General features: G+C 32.6%; 1 long non-coding RNA gene across 3 annotated transcripts in view; it reads right to left on the minus strand.

Moving 5' to 3' along the window:
- Positions 1-19,813, minus strand: part of LOC105144509 (uncharacterized) — a 201,089-nt gene extending 181,276 nt beyond the window's left edge. For all 3 annotated transcript variants that reach the window (XR_015545850.1, XR_845935.2, XR_845936.2), the window contains exons 1-4: positions 19,321-19,813; positions 18,948-19,032; positions 17,611-17,767; positions 17,237-17,282 (exon numbers count right to left, since the gene is read on the minus strand). This is a non-coding gene — a long non-coding RNA (uncharacterized LOC105144509). The remainder of the gene's footprint in view (positions 1-17,236; positions 17,283-17,610; positions 17,768-18,947; positions 19,033-19,320) is intronic.
- Positions 19,814-20,624: the final 811 nt, after the last annotated feature.

The following is a 20,624-nucleotide window of genomic DNA, read 5'->3' on the forward strand; positions in this document are numbered from 1 at the left end:
CCGAAGCCCAAGAAACTCCTTCCAATCGCCTGGATCCCGCGCGACCGGCATTATATTTAAATATTCATCGGCGATCTCTTATATGAAAGTCTCGAGCGCACCATTACCGAATGGAAAAGTTAATTGCTACTTTGCATAATAATTCAATGGCAGCAAAAAGTTCATCTCTTGTCTCCTCTCTGGGTTGGCAATTCTTTCGTCAAACCGACGGAAGATCTTGAATATCGGAAGAGAGGTAATTCTGCCATGAAAATAGGAAGGAAACCCGGGGACACTTGGCGCGATTATGTGGCCCTTCGATCGACCTTTGTCAGCCATTCGCAGCGTTCAATTCTTCTTGAACGGAGGGCCCTTTTTCGAAAACGCGTCACGCGGCCGCCCATAATTAGTTTCCGTAATATATGCGCACTTTTCGACGTAAAGTTGCGGTTTCCGTTAAATCTCGACACGAAACGACCCGTTCTTAATGTATCCGCAGTATATCGATTTTCGCGGCACCTCCCTCGGCGGCCACCTTTCGCGCCGCTCAACGAACACTGCCAGATTATCTGATAAAGTGAACTAAACGCTCAGTAATTACCTCATGATATAATTACTTAATGACATCGCATATTTTTCGTTTTATAACTTATAACAAGAGTACAGATACGGATTAGATAATTAAACGTGTCCCTCGTTATGAAAACAATAGAGAGAAATAAAACAAATTCTAACATTCAACAAACTTTCGTTTTTTTGAAACTGCGGAATAAAATTTAAGAGTAAATTTTTCTTTAAATTTTTATTTCTGCGAGTTTCTGCGCAAATGTCACGTTTGTAAGCATATAGAAGAACATGTTGGCACAAATAAAAAAGAAATAAAAGAGTTAAGTGCACGTTTCACACAATGCGGAATGATGCAGAAAAGAAGTAAAATAATAAAATTTCACGTATGCAGTTAAAAACAAAGTTACATGTTAAGAAATTAAAATACAAAGTAAAATTTACGTAGAATAATATTGAAGCTAGTTGCTAAAATATATTTTTTACAATATTATTCATTATCTTTGAGTATACTACATAATTATTTTGATGACTTAAACTAAATTATTTTCAGATTGTATCTAGCTAAATTTTTAAATAATTCAGCAAAACTGCAAAATAAAATAAACTTTCCGTGTAATATATAAAAAAAAAATAATAAAATATATTACAATAATATATTTTCATAAATAATTAAAAAATTCTTTTTCATTCTTGATTTGAGCTTGTACATCGATTTTATTTTCTTCAGTCGAAGTCGTATGTCCTTTCATTTGCCAGCTCAGCAAAATCGGAAAGCGTATAATTCCCCGTCAATCGTAACTAGATGAGAACTTTCTCACCGCGGAGAACTCGTATGCCGCTATTTATTTTCCTCCGACTTTAGCGAAACGCGGAAATTGTCCGAGAGACATCCAGCAAGGACCACGCTTACGTAGTCACGAAAGCGTATATGCGCCGCGTCGTGTTAAATCGCCGTCGTAATTACTTCCGAGCGAAATTAAAGGATTTCTCAGAAACAGCGCGAGAGGATCCGCGCCGCTTTCTAATCATACCTACACCCGTCCTGCCAAAGCTCTCTTTCCTTTGCGATTCGACGATTGCATCGCCGTTAATGTATATATCCCGTTCCTTCCCTTTTCGACCCTGGTCCCATCATCGCTACACCTTTCTCGGTTTTCAGTCGCGTTGGTTCTAAATCTCTGAAACCGTAAAAGCGACCTGACAGAAATTCCTTTACGAGTCGCGGTTTACAACTCATTTGGTTCGCCCGATCTCTCGGCACCTCCTCGCCGGCAAGAGAGATGCTGAAGGCCGAGAATGCGGAGAAGAGGAAAGAGGACACTTTTTATTACAAATGCGACACGCGGCGTATAAATAACGCCCGTCAGCTTCGTTCACAATGACTCGTTAAGGCTTGTTAGAGTGTGCGAGAAACAGAACCACGCCGAGAGCGAAAATACGCCAACACCAGACGCTCCGGTAAAATCTGTGTATATCGATTGAATCATGTGTGATTATGGATTTCGTTGATACGTTGTGATATAGCATCTTTCTCTTTATTTTACCTCTGATTTGATTTATTTTTTTAATTTGTCATATTAAAATATTAGTCAAATTAAAAAGTCGTATTAAATTTCTATTCCTAATTAAGATTAAAGAGGTGTTCTTCTCGCTTTGATCACAATTTATTTACGATAAATGTTACGTAGAAGCAAATTAAAATAAAATATAATTATTGGAAATATTATCGAATTTAGAAATATATCAATTATTCCTTCTGTTAAAACTGGCAAACATTTCAACGACATTATAATACTTTCATATAAAATCCGAATAAAATATTGCGTGGCAATTTTAATGCAATTAATAGAACAGCTTGATGATGATACACGTAAACAGATTACATTCCATTACGAATATCGAAAATGTGCATTTCATTCGGAAACTGATTTAATACCTTCCGATATCAAGCTCGAGCACCCCTTTAAATATTAATATCGCATTTTCTCGTCGCGATCAATAGAGGGCAACTCTGCTTCTGAACAATATTATGTAGTAAAATTCTGTTATTAAGATAAAAGAGCTCTAAGAAAGAATATAAGTTTCGCTTTGGACTTTCTCGCGGGTGTGACCGTCACCATTAAGTCACTGAGAAGGAAGAAATGATTGACTATCAACAACTTTTAAAACAAAAGACCAATGACGAAGAAGAACAGAAAATATATTATGGAAGAAGGGAATCTTTAATGATCGGAGTTACCTTAACGATGGAACTATAAGCGAAACTGACTTACGCTTCTCCCTATTCTTTATCAGCTCATTACCTTATACGACAAGACCGGAAAGTTTGACCTATTGTTACTCCCTAGCGTCATTTTCTTAAATCTCCTGAATCTCTCGTGTGAATGTAGTCTTCATTCGAATTTTCATCGTATCGATCTACTCATGGCTTTCGCTAATAGCAGTTTAGGAAAATACAAATGTAAATTGGAATAAAAATATTTTATAATTAATATTACGTTATTTATATATGTATATACATTATATCGTTATACTGTATAATATAATTATGAAAATATATATTTTTTAAAGGACCTCATCTTTGGGGAAAAATAATAAAAATAAAATATTTCAATGTATACATGTATATACATTATATACAATACATTAAAATATTTTATTTTTATTATTTATATTTTTTTTCCCAAAAAGATGAGATTTAAAAATATATATTTTTATGATTATAAATAGTGTGACGATATAATGTACATATGTACATATAAATAACGTAATATCATAAAATAGAAAAATACAAGAATAATATAGATCGTATGTAAATAACTACAGACAACATGGGGACAACAGTATTCTCGACATTATATACAATAGAATGCGGTTGACTAGGAATGTATAATGGAGTACTCGAAGTTACGAATCAGCGCTTTTTACTCGCTGGGTCGTCGTATAATAAGGGAAAACGCAAACGTTTATACTGTGATAAATCCAATGTGATGTCAGAGAGTGCGCACACGTGTGTGCCCTCGAACTGCTCTGCGGGAGAGAATGAGAGACGCAGAAGAGGGATGACACTTCTCTTAACGTATCTTAAGAAAACACTGAGGATACAAGAAAACCGGCTACGGACGTAAACCTAGCGCGGATGAGCGATCCTTCCATAACTGCCTTCTTTCATCGCAAGATTTCGTAAATATTTGTCGTAGAATTCGATACAAGTCTTCCCACGGACTGCTCTTGATTTTCCGAGGGATTATTTTAAGCGGGATTGCCAGCGCATATACACATAATTCCTTACCCGTAATTTTCTACAGTATCGTTACGACTTCCGCTTTTTTCCAATCTATACAAGATAACTCGATTAATAATAATTTACTTCCGCTTTATTCCCTTGCGTCTATATTCGTAGATATGAGAAAATATTTCTCAATCTAGACTGATGCTCAATTTCATTACGAGGATACAATTAAATGTGCTGTACAAATAATTACACTTATAACATGCATGAATAAAAAAAAATACATGTATATGAAATAATAGCGCAAATACCATTTCTATCGACAAACTGTTGAAACAGTTTATTTCAAATCCGCGAATATGATCGAGTATCGTCGTAACAGATCCGATTAGTCGTGTCGATTTTTGATTTATTTGCTATTACAACATCACGAATGTTTTTATTTTTAATAAAAAATTCATAAATATATTTGAAATCATTTTATATAATCGATGCTTATGTATCTCAGTAAAAAAGAGATCGCTTCGTTCTAGTTTCGTATCTTCTTCTTGGAACTACATGCATAAAAATGATCTTCAATAACTGAGATTGATTTTAAAATATTTATTTATATTTATTCTAAAATTTTTATTTGTACGTAAAAGTGCTTGTAGGCAATCGAATTGTAGGCAATAATACATGTAGGCAATCGAACTGTAAGCAAAACTGATGTAGGCAATTGATTTGTAGGCAAATGTAACCATGTCGATTAAAGCACGCGATTTATTCGCGCGTTATTTTATCACTTACTCGTTGATGAAAACAGAAATATTCGATTCTCCGGAGATAGGGAAAGGCTTCGTCACTTTAAATTCACTCTGTCTGTTTTACGAGGCTATAACCTGCATACAGCTTCACATTCTACTCTTTTCTTCTCCCCATGATAGCAGCTTTTTCTTGAATTTACAAATTGTGAAAATCGTTGTATGCTGGAATTTCATTAAATATTTTATTACCCGATATCCTTGTCGGATTTTATTAATTTGGGTACAGTCATGTAAATCATGTTAAAATTTAAGTGAAAATAAATTAAATTTCCGATCTAAATAAGAGTACTTTTTGATTGATAAAGACTATTCGAAGATTATTCTAATTAATTTAAACAACTTAAATTAAATTTTTTAAATCTAAATCTCTTATTTGTTAAACCGGATTTAATTTGATGTTCTCTTTGTTACATTTTAATGGAATCCGTGACATTTACCAATTACTAATTCAATCTTTCCCAATGGAAAAAAATATTCTTTAAGGGGCAAAGACCCTTCGCGTAAAAAGTTTCCAATAAAATCAAGAAGTGTTTGTGCTATATTAAATTAAGAAAGAAAAAGACATTGATATTAAAGGAATAAAAATTTCAAAGATAAAAATTTCAGAATCATCAATCTCAATTTCCGACAACTTCCTCGTAGTGAACACGAAAAATCTGCATTCCCAAATTATTATACAACGCACTTCTATCTTAGCGTTGGGGGAATGGAGATGTAAGTAAAGTTGTGGTGATGAGGGAGGCGAATTCAACATGGCATCGGGGAAAAGCAGTCGAAGTATCGAAGTGCGATCTCACTGCGCTACGATAACTAAATGATATTATTAGCCTTGAGCGAGATGGAAGTCGGAAGTGGAGCGATAAGATCGAATAGGCAATGATGCGTTATGGCAGAAAGAGAAAGAAAGGAATAGGAAAAATAGTATGGATATATGCATTAAATATGAAACATAAGAGCATCATAGAGGCATAAGAAAAATGTAGAGAAAAAATAGAGCGCGAAAAACGTGACGATGGGTTGATACGCGAAGGTAAATGCTATTTAACTGCCATCGAACCAAAACTTTTCGCCACTCGTGGGTAACGCGATAGATATGAACACTAAAACATTTATTTGCAGACGAGAAAAATGGAATTACAATAAAGCGAAATGGAGTTTTGACGATCCTATCTAGTTTCGCGTACCTTCCATCGGTTTGCCATGGCCGGACGGTCGGCTAAGGCCGCGAGCAACTTTTAAATTGTCCTTGTTAAGTTTTGTTTTGCGCGAGTTTTTCATGGCACAAGATAAGCGCCGATTCTTTCGGATCGTACCGAAAATTCGACGTCGCGTTATGCCATAAGGAGAGTCCACCAGGGAGGAATCTCATTGTTATTCAACGATCGTGAGCATGCCCAGGCGAAAATCCGTCGAAATGTTTAGCTTAAGAACAGCTCAGCGGCGAACAATCGCCAAAGTATTACGCGTGAGTGCCTATCGTATAGATATAGTATATATATATATATATATATATATATATACATATAAAATCAAATGTCCTAATTTCCCGAAATATTTTCTTTTTTTAAAATTTTCTCTTTTTTTAATTTTTTTAGATTTTTCTCTTCTTACATTATCCTAGTTTTAATCTTATTATACATATTATAATACTTGCGTTCTAGTTTTTAATCCATTTTATCGGAAAAAGATCGAGCTAATTGTTTGTGAAATTTGGAACATTCTGGAGTGATTTTTTAAAAATAAACTAGCTAAATAATTGTCCAATTCTGGTTTAAGCTAGTAAAGAATCGCGTTTACTGGAAAGCCAGGGAAGCATTAGCATAAAACTGGTAAGACGAAAGATTTAACGCGGTGAAAAAGGTACATGTAAGCCACACTAATCGCAAAAGTAATTATCGACAGGATAAATATCTCGACGCCCGTAACTTGCTCCTTTTAGAATATCCAGATGTACATGGTCCCCCTTTTGTTGGTTCAAGTACTCTTCGGCAGTCATGCTGATATTTCAGGAGAGAGAGACACTTGTATCTTGGTACAGTAACATATGCGGCAGGGTGTTATCATTCCCTCTCAACGATAATATTGCTCTTGCCGCCGCGTGCGTTTCTTCCGTCGGTGCATTTACTTTGGTCTATCCGACACCGTTCGCGTACAATACGAGTATTCTCGCTTTTCCAGAGGAATATAAATGTGGGAACAAATTCCCATAAAGGCGCCTCGAAATCGCCGACGACAATTTTCACCATAAGAACGCGTCAATTCCCTCGCAAAAGAAATACACGCGCGCACGCGTGTGATATTTAGTATTTGCGTAAAACAATTTTGTGGTAGCGACGATTTAATTGTACAAAACAAATGTTCGAGCACACGTCGCATCAAGAGAGTAACTTGAATATTCATCAAATATACCGCCTAAACGTGCGCTTTATGGCGCTCGCAAATTTTTGCAAACGTGCGATATTTGCGCGATTACATTGTCCGCGAAATAAAAATGGCGGCGACAGAGGGAAAAAGAGCAATTGGCCGCAAATGTATAAACGTAACCAATTATATTTGTGATGAATTGAATCAACGAAAAAGCAAATACGCACCGCGCCGTCATACGCACATTTTATGAAGAAATATAAATTTATGAAACATGAAACAAAAGACAATCTCGTTGTCATCTGCACTATCGAAAAAAAAACAAATAAAAATAGCATATTATCAAATAGTAAACTTTACTATTTAATATTGTTATCATCAAAAATGGAAAATATCAACAATATAATTATTTATGATTATTTTAATTTATGTGTAAATATATGCAAAAAGTCGTTGACTTTTATACAGATTTTCGATTAGAACATTGAACGATATTTGGATTAACACATTGATTTTCGGCACAGTTTTAGCAACTTTATCTAGGTAGATACAAAAAGAAATTTTGTCTTTAGAAAACGCGTTTTCGCGTTGTCGCAATTTTCATCTATAATCTAATATACAAAATAATAAACAAAAAAATCTTGTAGAAACAAGAACTAAACTACGTGCGTATATTTCGGCTTAGTGCTCTATAGAATCTGTGCCGAAACTGAATGTAATAAATCTAGAAACTAGTTGGCTTTAATTATCATAGTCAAACAAAAAAAAAATATAAAATGTAGAAATTATAATTATTTGATGATGTATATTTTTAAAATTTTATTTAAAAAATCTATATCCACGCACATATGAAGAGATTCTAAAATAATGCAGATTATAAAAGTTATATTTAAGATAACGTATTAGTTAATGGACATGACCAATTGTTGGAGAAAAAATATTAAATATTAAGCTTTTAATGATATCTACGACTCTAAATTCATTATTTAATAAATTTATTATTTAATTGGGTCGTGTACAGTAATGGGTACATTTACTTTACTTTATATAAAATAAAATAGTGTAGATAAATTCTTCGTTGCTCATTTTTTCATTTTTTTTTCTGATTAAAAAAGAATTCGAATTTATCAATCATAAAAACATAAAAACATAAGTAAAGTAAAATAAATATGCATCTTTATAAAATAATTATAATATTTTAATATATATAAAGAAAATTAAAAACATTTTCGGCAACTAGAAGATAAAAGGGAATTGTTAAACAAATAATGAAATTTTTTTGTTCCATATCACAAGTTTCAGGAAAAACTTTCTCATTAAATTATTTCTCAAGAGTTAGAAAATGATTCTTTTCAATCCTGGAATTGAACAATAAACACGATAGTAAGACGGTGGTGCAAACAATCGTGTCATTTAATGCACTTGAACGAACGGCAATACGGTTATTCCCTTGGGATTTTCATCGTTCATTGGCAAAGTCGGGAGCGATTGGCATTCGAGATTCGTCAAAAGTTCAAGGGAGAGAGATTTGGAGCGGAGCCAACGGTTGCTCGTTACATATGTGTGCGGGTACGTATGGATGCAAGTGCGTTGTCTGTCGAGAACGTCTCGAAAGTGAGTCACTTTCTACCCTCGTTTCGATTCCCTGATGGGATGAGGTGGAACGTCCGCCACGAACCAGACGTGCTCGAAGAAAAACACGAGAGAGAAGTTCGAACGGTGGAACGGGATGAGAAGAAGAGTCACCGCAAAAAGGATACAAAAAAACACTCTCGTAAAGATGTCGCTTTTTATATTTCCAACGCGTTGCTCGAAATATCAGAACGCCAGGAACTGGGCGCGGAAGAAAATCTCGATGGTAAGAGGGAGGAAGGGGGGCGGGGGAGAGGGGGAGGGGGAAATACTCTCGCGAGGAAAAAAGTAATCCGCTGCAGTGCATCTCGGGATAGGCTGCAGGGGGTGGTGTGCTCGCTTGTGGCGAGCGTAAATCTCGATTCGAGAAAATGAAATTTGTGCCGTGGTGCATCCCAGTGTCAATTTTTACGGTGTATATGTGTTCGCGTGTCTGTACTCACGCACGCGTTTTCCACGTTTCCGCGTCGTTGGATTATTTTTATCGCACGCTTCCCGGCACGCGCGATATTTTTAGTTTACTCATAAATCACACTGCGTGGATGGCGAAGACGAATTTAAATTCAACGATTGAACGCGCGTGACGTTTTCGATAGCATCGTGTTTTTATCGCGTTACACAAATGCGTTGATATTACGATTATCAGTATAATGACATTATGAATGATAACGGCGCGAGATAACGCGCGTATTAAAATATTGAAATATTACAAGTATTGCAACAAATCTGTTTCAACAAAGAAGCAAATTTTCGAATATTTATCGAGAGTTTATTTTATTTTCATCTCTTTAATATAATTAGTATCTTCCTAATAGATATTAAAATTCGTATGAACATTGCAAAGAATTTTAATAGAAGCACGTGATTATTTTTATCGCAATAAATGCGACAAAAAGAGCATGGGAGAGACACATGAATAATAAAAAAACAAATACAGGTGTCTAATGCAGTGTATTGAAAGTGCAAGCGTACATAATTTATTCCAACTAAAATATAATTGTATTATGATCCAAAACCGTGATACGCGTTCTCAATATTATTTGTAAAGCTATTTGACGTCAAAATATATACTAGACATCAATATGTATTAAACGGTACGATAAAAATTGGCGCACTCTACCTGTTTCCTGGCTATATAATATTACTTTAAACTAATCGATGTATCAACATGGAGAGATATTTACGTCAAGTTCAATATCGGCATGACGTGCCCAAATTTTGCGACTAAAACTGCGAATAACAATGTGTGTTGATAGCCTTCAATCATGTTCTTTTTTTTTTAATATTTCAATACAGAGTACAAAAATTATATACCTTGCATATATCAATTTCGTAAGTCGTATCTAATCGGCCATTAATTGAATATCCACTTTAGACCATGTATTTAATTCACCCTGCGATGAGATAAAATTTAACGCAGTTCATTAATAAAAAAGCATTTCATTTACAATTTACATTTGATTTTCGATTTAATTAATAACTAGATGTGTCAATAGACGATGCGAATAATTCAGATTGTGGGAATTATCCGAGATAAATCATTTCATCGGACAAGGAACATTATTTACGGGAAAAAGCACAAAGCCCAATGCGAAATCGAGGAGGGAATAATAAATCGCGACGTGAACGCGCACTGCTTGTTTCAACGAAAGCCGAGCGTGAGGAAAATGGTATACGACGGAGAGGACCCGTAAAATTGTCGTCGGTACCGCGACTTGTCTACTTCCCCGCGTTTTTACGGACGTCGCATTCTCGCACGTAGATGACTTTCTTTCTTTATGCGGCATACACGCGGATACATTATTCATCGCGCGATCATGCGCTTGGAATGTCGGGCCGACAAGTTAGGCGCACTTCCGACAATCCGTCGTATACTTCCGCAGACTTCGCAAGCAATTGAGAAGTCAGTACCGATTTGGTCAAAAATGCACCCGACGATTAGACCTCAAGTGGAATCGTTGCAACCGTACGGAATGATTCAAACGTTTCGAGTCCGCTGGGACAAGTCGAGGAGAGAATTACGTACCCGAGGACTCCGGAAATATCCGACGACGCGGTCCCCGTACGATAGTATTCAGTAGATAGTTCATACCAGACAATTTCACTGCTTAATTATTCCCCGCTCTGCGTTTTGCCGCTCTCGCGATAGAATGCAAATGAACGTTTGAGAGTTTTTGCGGAGAATAATGAACAGCGGTCTACTACGCGGCTTCGCAGGATATTCGGCTGTGAAAACGTTCGTAATTTTGTAGTCAAATCTCCGATAGCGGATCGAATCAAGAGAATGCAAGCTTATTTCTCTCACCAAGATTAAAAAATACCGTTTTTATTTTAAAATATTCAACCTGATTATATTATATATTAAAATTTAATTTATTATTGTATTAAAATTAAGTATTCAAATTATACATATACATTAGTAAATAGTATATTATTTATTAATGTATATTATCAAATAATGTTAAAAATAAAAATAACAGAATAACATAATTATTTATAATGTTAAAAACAATCCATTTCTGTGTGATATTTTTTCCATATAACATTCATAAATTAGTTTTGTTCGAAAATCTAGTTTTAATTTCCCTCTCTTTCTCTATAGTATTCTCTAGCAGACCTGCATAATCAAGACCTAATTAAGTGAACGGATCACACAAGCGCTCTTACCCTCTCGAACTAATCGTTCAAACCGGACGAGCTGGCAAAAAGCGAGTGCAGCTTTGAGCTTACAATTGCACACGTCATTCGCAAAACCGCGTATATGCACAGATGAATTGGAAAAAATTGTTCGGCGTCGAATAGCATTGTTTTAATCGATTAAACGCGGTCGTTAATACATACAGTCAATCAAATGAGAGTCACGAAAACATTCATTTGACCACGTTAAATGATAAAAAAGAATTAACTCAATTCTTCATCATATTTTTCAAAAAACATATAATTTATTTATATTTATAATTGGCACGACGAGTTTACTTATTAAATTTTAATACTTGTAATTATTCAAAAATGTTGAGATATCACATTAATTTACTTTTCCTCTACCATGAAGAGAATGACTACAATAGTTTCCTTTCTTTTGTTAAAGCTTGCCATTGTGTTCCAAAATTAAAGCTTCAGGTGCTGCGTGATGCTTTTAGTCTTAATAAGACACAGATTTTCTTTTGTCCACATGTCATTAATCCACGTTCCTAATGCAAACATTACGTGCTAATACGTCGTATCTATGTTGGATAATTTAGAAGTTCTAAGGATTGTTACACATAAAATAATGCGTTTGAGTACCAAGTTTGGAAAGATGTGTTAATTATATAGGTAACCCTGAATGAACAGCGCACCGAAATCAACATGAGTTGCGATAATGGAAATTAAAAATTAAGAGTGTATAAAATGCAGTGTAAACGCATTATATTAAATTTATCTCTGCTTTACACCGGACCGAGATAAAACTGAATTTTCCATAACATTAATTATTCCTGAAATTAGACGCGCATTACTTAATTAAATTTTCAATGACCGTGTTAGCAAGATAACATTGTAAAATACGCTTTCTCTCTCTCTCTCTCTCTCTCTCTCTCTCTCCCCCTCCCCTCTTTCTCTCTCTCACGATTTATTTTATTGAAAAGTAATCTTCAATAATTTTCAAATAATGAATCTGCGAAAATATGAATGCTTATATGTACTTGTATATGAAAAACATAATGAAATAATCGTATCATGAATTTTTCCATTTTTGTTCTACAAAAAATTTAATTATTTGATAATTTAATTATTTAATAATACTTTAATTAATCACTTGTGTAAGAATACTTCTTATACAAATGTCTAGAAAGCTTCTTTTTCAATGATTAAAATATAGAAAAATTATTAAGTTTTTAAATAATTAATAAAAGCAAACGTAATTTAATGATATTCTATATAAATAAAGACATGACAAATTAATGAAATATTTTTCTATATATCTTATATCTCGTTATAAGAAGATCAATACCGCGCGTTCATAATAGTATAAAAAACATATAATCTAAAACATATAATTTATATCGTCATAAAATATTGATTATACGCTAACGTAAAAGCGCGGAAAATGACGAGTATCAAACATACACATTCATAAATCGTGAGGAGGTATTTACCCGTGTAACCATATTCTCATTTGTCACTCCATACGAATATTTGCATACTTGAAAACGTTATTTGTATCAATCATCGCCGTTTTTGAAATGTAACGTATTTACATTACATCCCAATCACTGGATAATTAATGCACTTTCGTCTGACGGAAATACATAATTATCGAAACTGTCGTATCAGTTACGCTATCTTTGAATACATACATTTAAATTTCCATACGAGCGCTTATTTAGTTTATTCATAGAAAATGTTATTTCTATGCTTGCTCCTGGAACTCATGTTTCTGAATAAGAAGAAAACATGGATATATGTTGCTCTATATACATATATATGGTATGCAATATATTGCTCTATCGTAAATGAGTGAACTATAAAAGTATCCATAAAGTGTACACATATTCTTGTATCTATGTTATGTATATGTCGAAGATCGGATTTATGCGCGAGCGACGTGATACGTAAAAAATTTTTATGAAACCTCGTCACGCCATAATCTTTTTACACACAATGCAAAAGTTGAGTTTCTGTATTAAAAAAAAAAATGTTTACCCGCACGGAGAAAAGTCATGGAAAATTTATGAACATCGTAAAATTGTTAAATAACATTTTGTAATTATATAATTGAACAGATATATTCATATTATTATATCTCTAACTATCCATGTCCAATCGCTGCAAGCTATCCAAATTAGGGACGTATTTATATCATTTAATTAACAGCCTTTGAATAAATGATGCGATTGTGCGGTCGTGTACGCTCGAAATTTGCCGCAATATGCGCGTTCTTGTACAGAGAGAGCAATGCACGATTTCTCATAGCAGATGCAACGAGCTGTCGGTACCGTCTTGTACAAATAATCACGGCAATCCTTTCCTTGGTATAACAGTCGGTGTACCGCATAAACTTACGCATTCACGAGAAGAGTCAGGCCAAAATTAAGAAAAAAAGAAACAGAAAAAAAACAGAGACAGAAAAATGAAAAGAGAGCGAAAAGAGCTACCGCTTCCAGCTGGAAATCTACTCCAATCTAAATATTTAACTCGAATCTCTCTTGAAAATAATTTACCGATGTTTATCGTTATAAAACGAATCTTAACTGTTCTAACATATCAGCGACAAAGAATTCAACTGTTCTTTAATTTAACGAAGCAGATTACTATATACTCTCTTTTGACAATTCATACGACCGAAGTTGAATTTTTTAGCAGAAATGAGATTGCAAACACGAATCCGAATTAAGTTTGATGTAAGTAATTCACAATAGAAAAAATATAGTGCCTTAATAAAAAAATGTTTAATTAAGGTATTTTTTAACAGCAACCAAATATTTTGTTTATTTAACACAAAATTTAGTTGCTTTTGCTCGACATATTTTTACTTTTGTAAATCAAATATTTATTTACACTAAAAAGTTTGCTTGGTATAAAAATATTTTGGTTATTTACAAAGCTGTAAAGTGTATTGAGTAAAAACAACTAAATTTTTTGTTATACAAATAAAATATCTGATTGCTGTTTAAAAAATACCAGTTTTGCTAAAGACTCAATTTTTTTCCTAGTGCATTTTTATATTCTATTGTATTTTTATACACACACACACACACACACACACACACACACACACACACATACACACACACGCACGCACGCACGCACGCACGCACGCACGCACGCACACACACGCACGCACACACACATACACACACACATATATATATTACATATAAAAATTTATATATTATATATTTTATCAAAAATTCGCGTTTCTTAATTTCTTTTGTCCAGATATTAAATTCTTAATCTATAATTTCGATAAATATATCTTATATTATTGAAAAGTATATTTTGTCTTGTATTGTTTAAAACCAAAAATGTATAATGCCAAGTTTTTCATAGCATGTATTATTATTAGGTGTTGGAATTAATTCGTAGCGTTTTTAATGAAAGAATGTTATTTATTTCACATGAGCATTAAAAAATACATTAATGAAAGTACTTCCCATCACTTGTAAAACGCTACGAATTAATTCCAACACCTAATATTTTTAATTAAATTCTAAAAAAATAAACTTCCATTTATGCAATAACTTTAGACTAATAACTTAAAAAATAAATTTTTGTTATTAGATCTTATTCATCGATAAATATAAAAATATGACATAAAAGCTCTATAATAGAACATTTTGCTTGTATCTGTATGCATTTCAGGTGACTTATCGTTTCCACTAGAAGGAATTACAAGCACCGAGGAAGAGAGACGAAGAGGCTACGTGAAGCCTGGAGACAGGTTCGACCGATCGATTGGTAGAGCAACAAAGCCATTATCTGCTTCAGCCGCTCAAGCACAAGGTAAATTGTGTCCGTGTGCTGGAGTAGGTCTGTTCCACCGGAAGTCAAAGGGTCACTCTCTCGACCGACTAAAGCTAGTCAAGACGTCAAGCCTGTACTATATGTTAGTCACTTCCGATCCATCAAGATCTTTGTAAAGTTTCGGTCTATCAACGAGTGCTCTCACGTAGTATTGAATCACCAACAATATATACAAGATATTCCATTTTAAGGATACAGTTAATTATTTTGAAATCATTTTCAGGAAAAATGTTTCAAAAAATAATTGGTATAGTTTGAAAAAAAAAATAATAATAAAATAAATTTTCAACAATAAAATCAATTTATTCCTCTTCAAACTATACAATTTTTATATGAAACATTTTTCTCGAAAATGCTTTTCTTTCAAGATAATTGACTGTATTACTTAAAATAAAACACTCTGTGTATAAATCCTCAATATAAAATATCAGACTTGTAAATTTGGTATTTTAAAAAGAAAAACTACACATGAGTAAGCCGTTTTACTAACTTTAAAATATAATACAGAATTTTCTCAATTTCCTGTTGCAAGAATGAAAAATGCAAATCAAGAAATGAGACGAAAGACAAGAAAATAAGATTAAGTTGCTACATCTTACGCAACAAAGCAATTTTATACCTCTGATTTATTAAAATGGCTATTCTTGGTTTGTTAAAAACTTCAATTCCGTTTCTCTCAGGATATATGGAAATAATTGAGATAAATATAATTGAAAACAGCTATTTATATCTACACTGACAATGAGAGAAAAATGTACTAAATTTTAACAAATATTTGATTGAATAGTATTAGCTAAAAGTAAACATATGTATTTATTTAGTACAAAATTTAATTTAACTTTTTTATTATTCTTTCATTTAGCAAATATTTATTTATCGCAAGTAAATATTAAATTAATATTATTCAAATAAATATTTATTAAAATTTAGTATACATTTTTTCTCAATGTCCATTTTCTTAATTTGTTTTCTATAAAACACAATCATAAACTCTATAATTTAAAAATGCCCACCCAACTTTTAAGTGTGTATAATAAATTTTATTACACCATAAAAGATGATTAAAATTGTTGATTTTTAAATATAAAAAATTATTACTATGACTATAAAAATTGTATTCAAAAATCAACCATTCGTGCCACTGTTATTTATACATATATTTTCATTTACTTAGTTTTATATACTTTAAAGTCAATATATAGTGTAAACATAGATACTAACTAATCTATCTTTAACTATTCGATATCATAACTAATACTCTCTCGAAAATTATATTTAGGAAATCATATATAAGAAAATCATATTAATTATTATAAAATCATTATTAATTATTATAAAAAGATTAGATATAATTTATTTAAAAAATTACATAATGCAAATATCAAAAGTTCTTAGTTGATTTGAATGTCTTGCAATTTAATAGAATTTTTTTTTATTTATTTAAAACAGAAAATCAACGCTAAAAAAATTTTTATTAATATTGATATATATTATTATATATTGATAATATTGATACTAATATTGATATGTGGCTAATTAATGTGATATTATGTTATATCAAAAATAAATTTATCTGGTAATAACATAACAAAAATGTTAAAAATACAACAGACAAGCTTGTAAGAAACTTTGGACAGTTATTTGTCATATCATAATGTCCAAAGTTCGATATGTTACGATTGATGATATTCGGTAAGACATGACGTGGGATCAGAAACTTATGCTGCTAACATAAATTCTTGATATATGTATGTTTCTATAAACCATCACATAGATATATAAAACTCGTTATTACACTATCAAAACTTTATTAAAATTAATATCACATAAAGTAAAAGTATTATCCGAATAATATAACTGGTACGCAACTTATTAATTATAAAATAATTTATTATATTTAAAACAAAAATATATTTATTTCACTGTAAAATATTAAATCTCACGTCAAGTCTTTTCTTCAGAGTAAATCTATCAAGATAATGAATGTATAAAATATTTATTTGCAGTATTATCTTTCGCAATACTTTTAACTCTTATCTGATATTATATAATACATACATAATATACACACGTTATATGTATAATTTTATATGTATAATTTTTATAGATCCATTACCTTAAATTAAAATATAAGAAATAATTAAAAACTCACAGATACACAATTTGCAGCGGTGAAGTAGTTGCACAACTACGTTGATCTGAAAAAATACAAGCATATTTAAATTATAGCACAATAATAACTTATAGTAGTAACAATAAATATTTCAAAAAATAGTTGCATTGAATTCTTTATTTGATTGAATATGGCCTTCTTTGTTTATTCGTATTAAATTATTCATTTGTGCCTGAAGCTGATCAAATAGGCAAGTTGGAACATAAATTATTCATTCATGTTGTTTGAAAAACGAATATTGGGCAAAAAATAATCTTTAATCTTCTGAGAATCATTTAGACTTTAAACAAATTTTCACAATCGTTGATAAGCAAAGATCCATGAAAACAAATAATAAATTATAATTTAATTACATTCATGATTGCTCCGCTGTTGCCTGATGTCTCTCTGGATCATCATCTCCTCTCAGCTTCAGTGATATCCCGGAAACAAGATTCAAATATAGTGTCGATAACTTCAGTCCCGTGTACAATGCATGACAAATTAATGTCTGATGAAGACGGCGGATCACTGAAAATTCATAATCGGATTTCGTTTTTATTGCACTCCCAAGACATTTTAAATAAATTTCGCGAATTACATATATTTTTAATAACATGATCAATAATATTGTATGTTAATATCAGTCGCTTTCTATTTTCATACAAGTGATACCGGTATTTATACTTAGATAATAACGCACTATTTGCTTACTTCGGTAACAAAGTTATAGCATAAAACACTGGTTCATAATTTCACTTTTAATGTATAGTAAGTTAACAAGGCTCAGTAAAGTACACGGTCTTGAGTTTGTAGATTGTAGATAAAAACTCAGTTGAATCTCATGCACTTGTCAGAATGAAAAGGAACATGCACTCAGCTGAGTTATGACGAGAATTACCTGAGTTTTATATAAATGTAAAGCAACTATTATTAACATGTAAACGATCGATATATCACGACCTTTCGTAACCTAAATCACCAGCCTGGCACTTAAGTATTAAGTGTATTCCATATTCTCGATTCGGGAAATGATAGACAAAATTATAATCTAGAAGACGAGAGATACAAAATGCGCTGTTGGAATTTATTAAAATCTATGTATTGAAGATATGACGAAGCAATAATTTAGAAGTATCATTATTTTCCTACATATTTGAATTTCTACACAATGAATAAAGCTCACAAAATACGATAGATAACCGTACTTCAATAGATAACCGTCGTTTCCGTACGTTTGCGAACCATTGATCGCGAGCGTTGATTTCGCGGAATACACGTTAATATTACTAATGCATGTAGACGACCGAATATATCGATCTTTCACTGCATTCTATAATTTAAATCATTAAGCACCACGATTCGCACATTAGGTTGCATTCGGAAATTTCACTCGAGTGCCCGAATGTATTATTTTATCCTTTTATATCTAATGATGAAAAATGGGAAGAGAATACGTTCACTTTGACGTTCATAGTACTTTAAATATGTATCACCCTTTTCATCCTTGTTTATTAAATATTAAACAGCGTCTACATGAGATTTTAAGGATAAAATTTAAGTTTTAAGCTTTAAGCCATAAAAAATCGACCAGTCATAGTCGATTATTTTCCTCACATTCGACTATGATCGTCAATTTCTTAAAGCTTAAGCTTTACATCTTAAAATTCTCATTATAGACGTCGTTTTAAACAGAGCAAATGGTACTCACAAGCGCTGTAAGTGCCAAAGCAACGTATCCTAAATGACGCACTAGAACACTCTGATGAAGACTTCGATGTAGTTTAACTCTATACCTTCGAATCAGAAAATGATGGGCAAATCATACTCTAATAGATTAGAAATACAGAGTGCGACACAATCCAAGTAGCACAAAGTCGACATGATGTGAAATTGGAGTCAAAATGGCTCCGACATGATTACCAAAATTCAATGTTCAATCAGTTACGATTGATTGCAACATTAATGTCGTCATTTTTCTACTTGGAGAGATGTAGCATAAGAATTCAGTAAAGATCGAAATTATTATCCGCTTAAATGTTGCAACGAAACAGTAATTTAGCATTATTCGTTTAGATTCTTACCAGTTTTTTACGCACAATACATCCCTCGTAAAATATGTACATACATATTTCAGCCGTCACTTCGATACGCTCGATCGTGTCGCTCAGCCGTACATGCATAGTAATAGCTATAATAATTATTCGTAACGAATTCGGTGTCTCAGAATAGTTGACGCTATCGCTCCACAAAGGAGAATGTGTGACGACGCAGGACGAGAATTGCCTCTATTTACCACTCAGCTACGCCGCGCGCGCGAATGACGTCACGACGACCTTACCGCCTGCCTGCCTGCCTGCCTGCCGCGCAATACAACAACACTGCGAACGTTGGCCGTTGGCGTCGCGTGTCGACTATTACTTCAGTCAAAACCGTCAAAACATTATCATCTCGATAGACAAATCGAATTTACGTTAAGCAGCGTCCGTAATAAGATTTTAAGGAGTATAGTTAAAGTTTTAAACTTTGAGCCGTTAGGAATTGATGACGAGTGTTATCAGTCTCACCAACTCTGATTAGCGTTGGTCAACTGTTTTCGGAATTGCCAACTGCAAAACTGGACTCTAGCGGCCGTGAAATGTTATTGCTGCACGCGCATGATATCAAAATACGTAAAATTAACTATTTTTGAAAGTATTACTTAATTATTAAAACTGAATTATTCTTCTCATATTCGACTGTGATTAATCAATTTCTTATGACTTAAAGCTTAATATACCTTAAAATCTTATTTTAAATACTGCTTACATCGTTTACAAATATAACAAAAAATCAGCATAAATTGCGACTCTGTACTTATTAATTTAAACATTATTAGATGATGTTTACTCAACTTTACTTTTCTGTACTCGCGATATTCTGAAATATGAGAATGGCTTCATTCGAGGCAACTTCATTTTCGTAGAACATGAGTATGATTGAATACCAATAGGCTGTCTGAAAATATGTAATCGAAATTCACGTGTAGTATATTTCGTACGCATAACTCCTGCAAAATATTATTAATTACTTGTCGTCACACATTAATGTTTATTAATACATAAATGGTCAATATATTACGGCTTTCCATTACTTGACTCATTTACGTTAGTCGATCGTATATTAATCCGAGCTCTCATTTTGGAAATGATAGGCAAATCGTAATTCAAACCGCGATGAAATGTTCAAAGCCCAACACGAAATAGATACAGTGAGTGCAAAAAGTATTTATATAGAAGAGAGATATCTTTTAATAAAAACTTATTTTTAAAAAGTAATTAACAATTTATTGACAAAGAATAAAAAATCATATATATCTTAAAATTATTTCATTCAAAAAATGTGTAAT

This window comes from Acromyrmex echinatior, chromosome 8, assembly GCF_024713525.1.
Source record: "Acromyrmex echinatior isolate Ae372 chromosome 8, ASM2471352v2, whole genome shotgun sequence".
NCBI lineage: Eukaryota > Metazoa > Arthropoda > Insecta > Hymenoptera > Formicidae > Acromyrmex > Acromyrmex echinatior.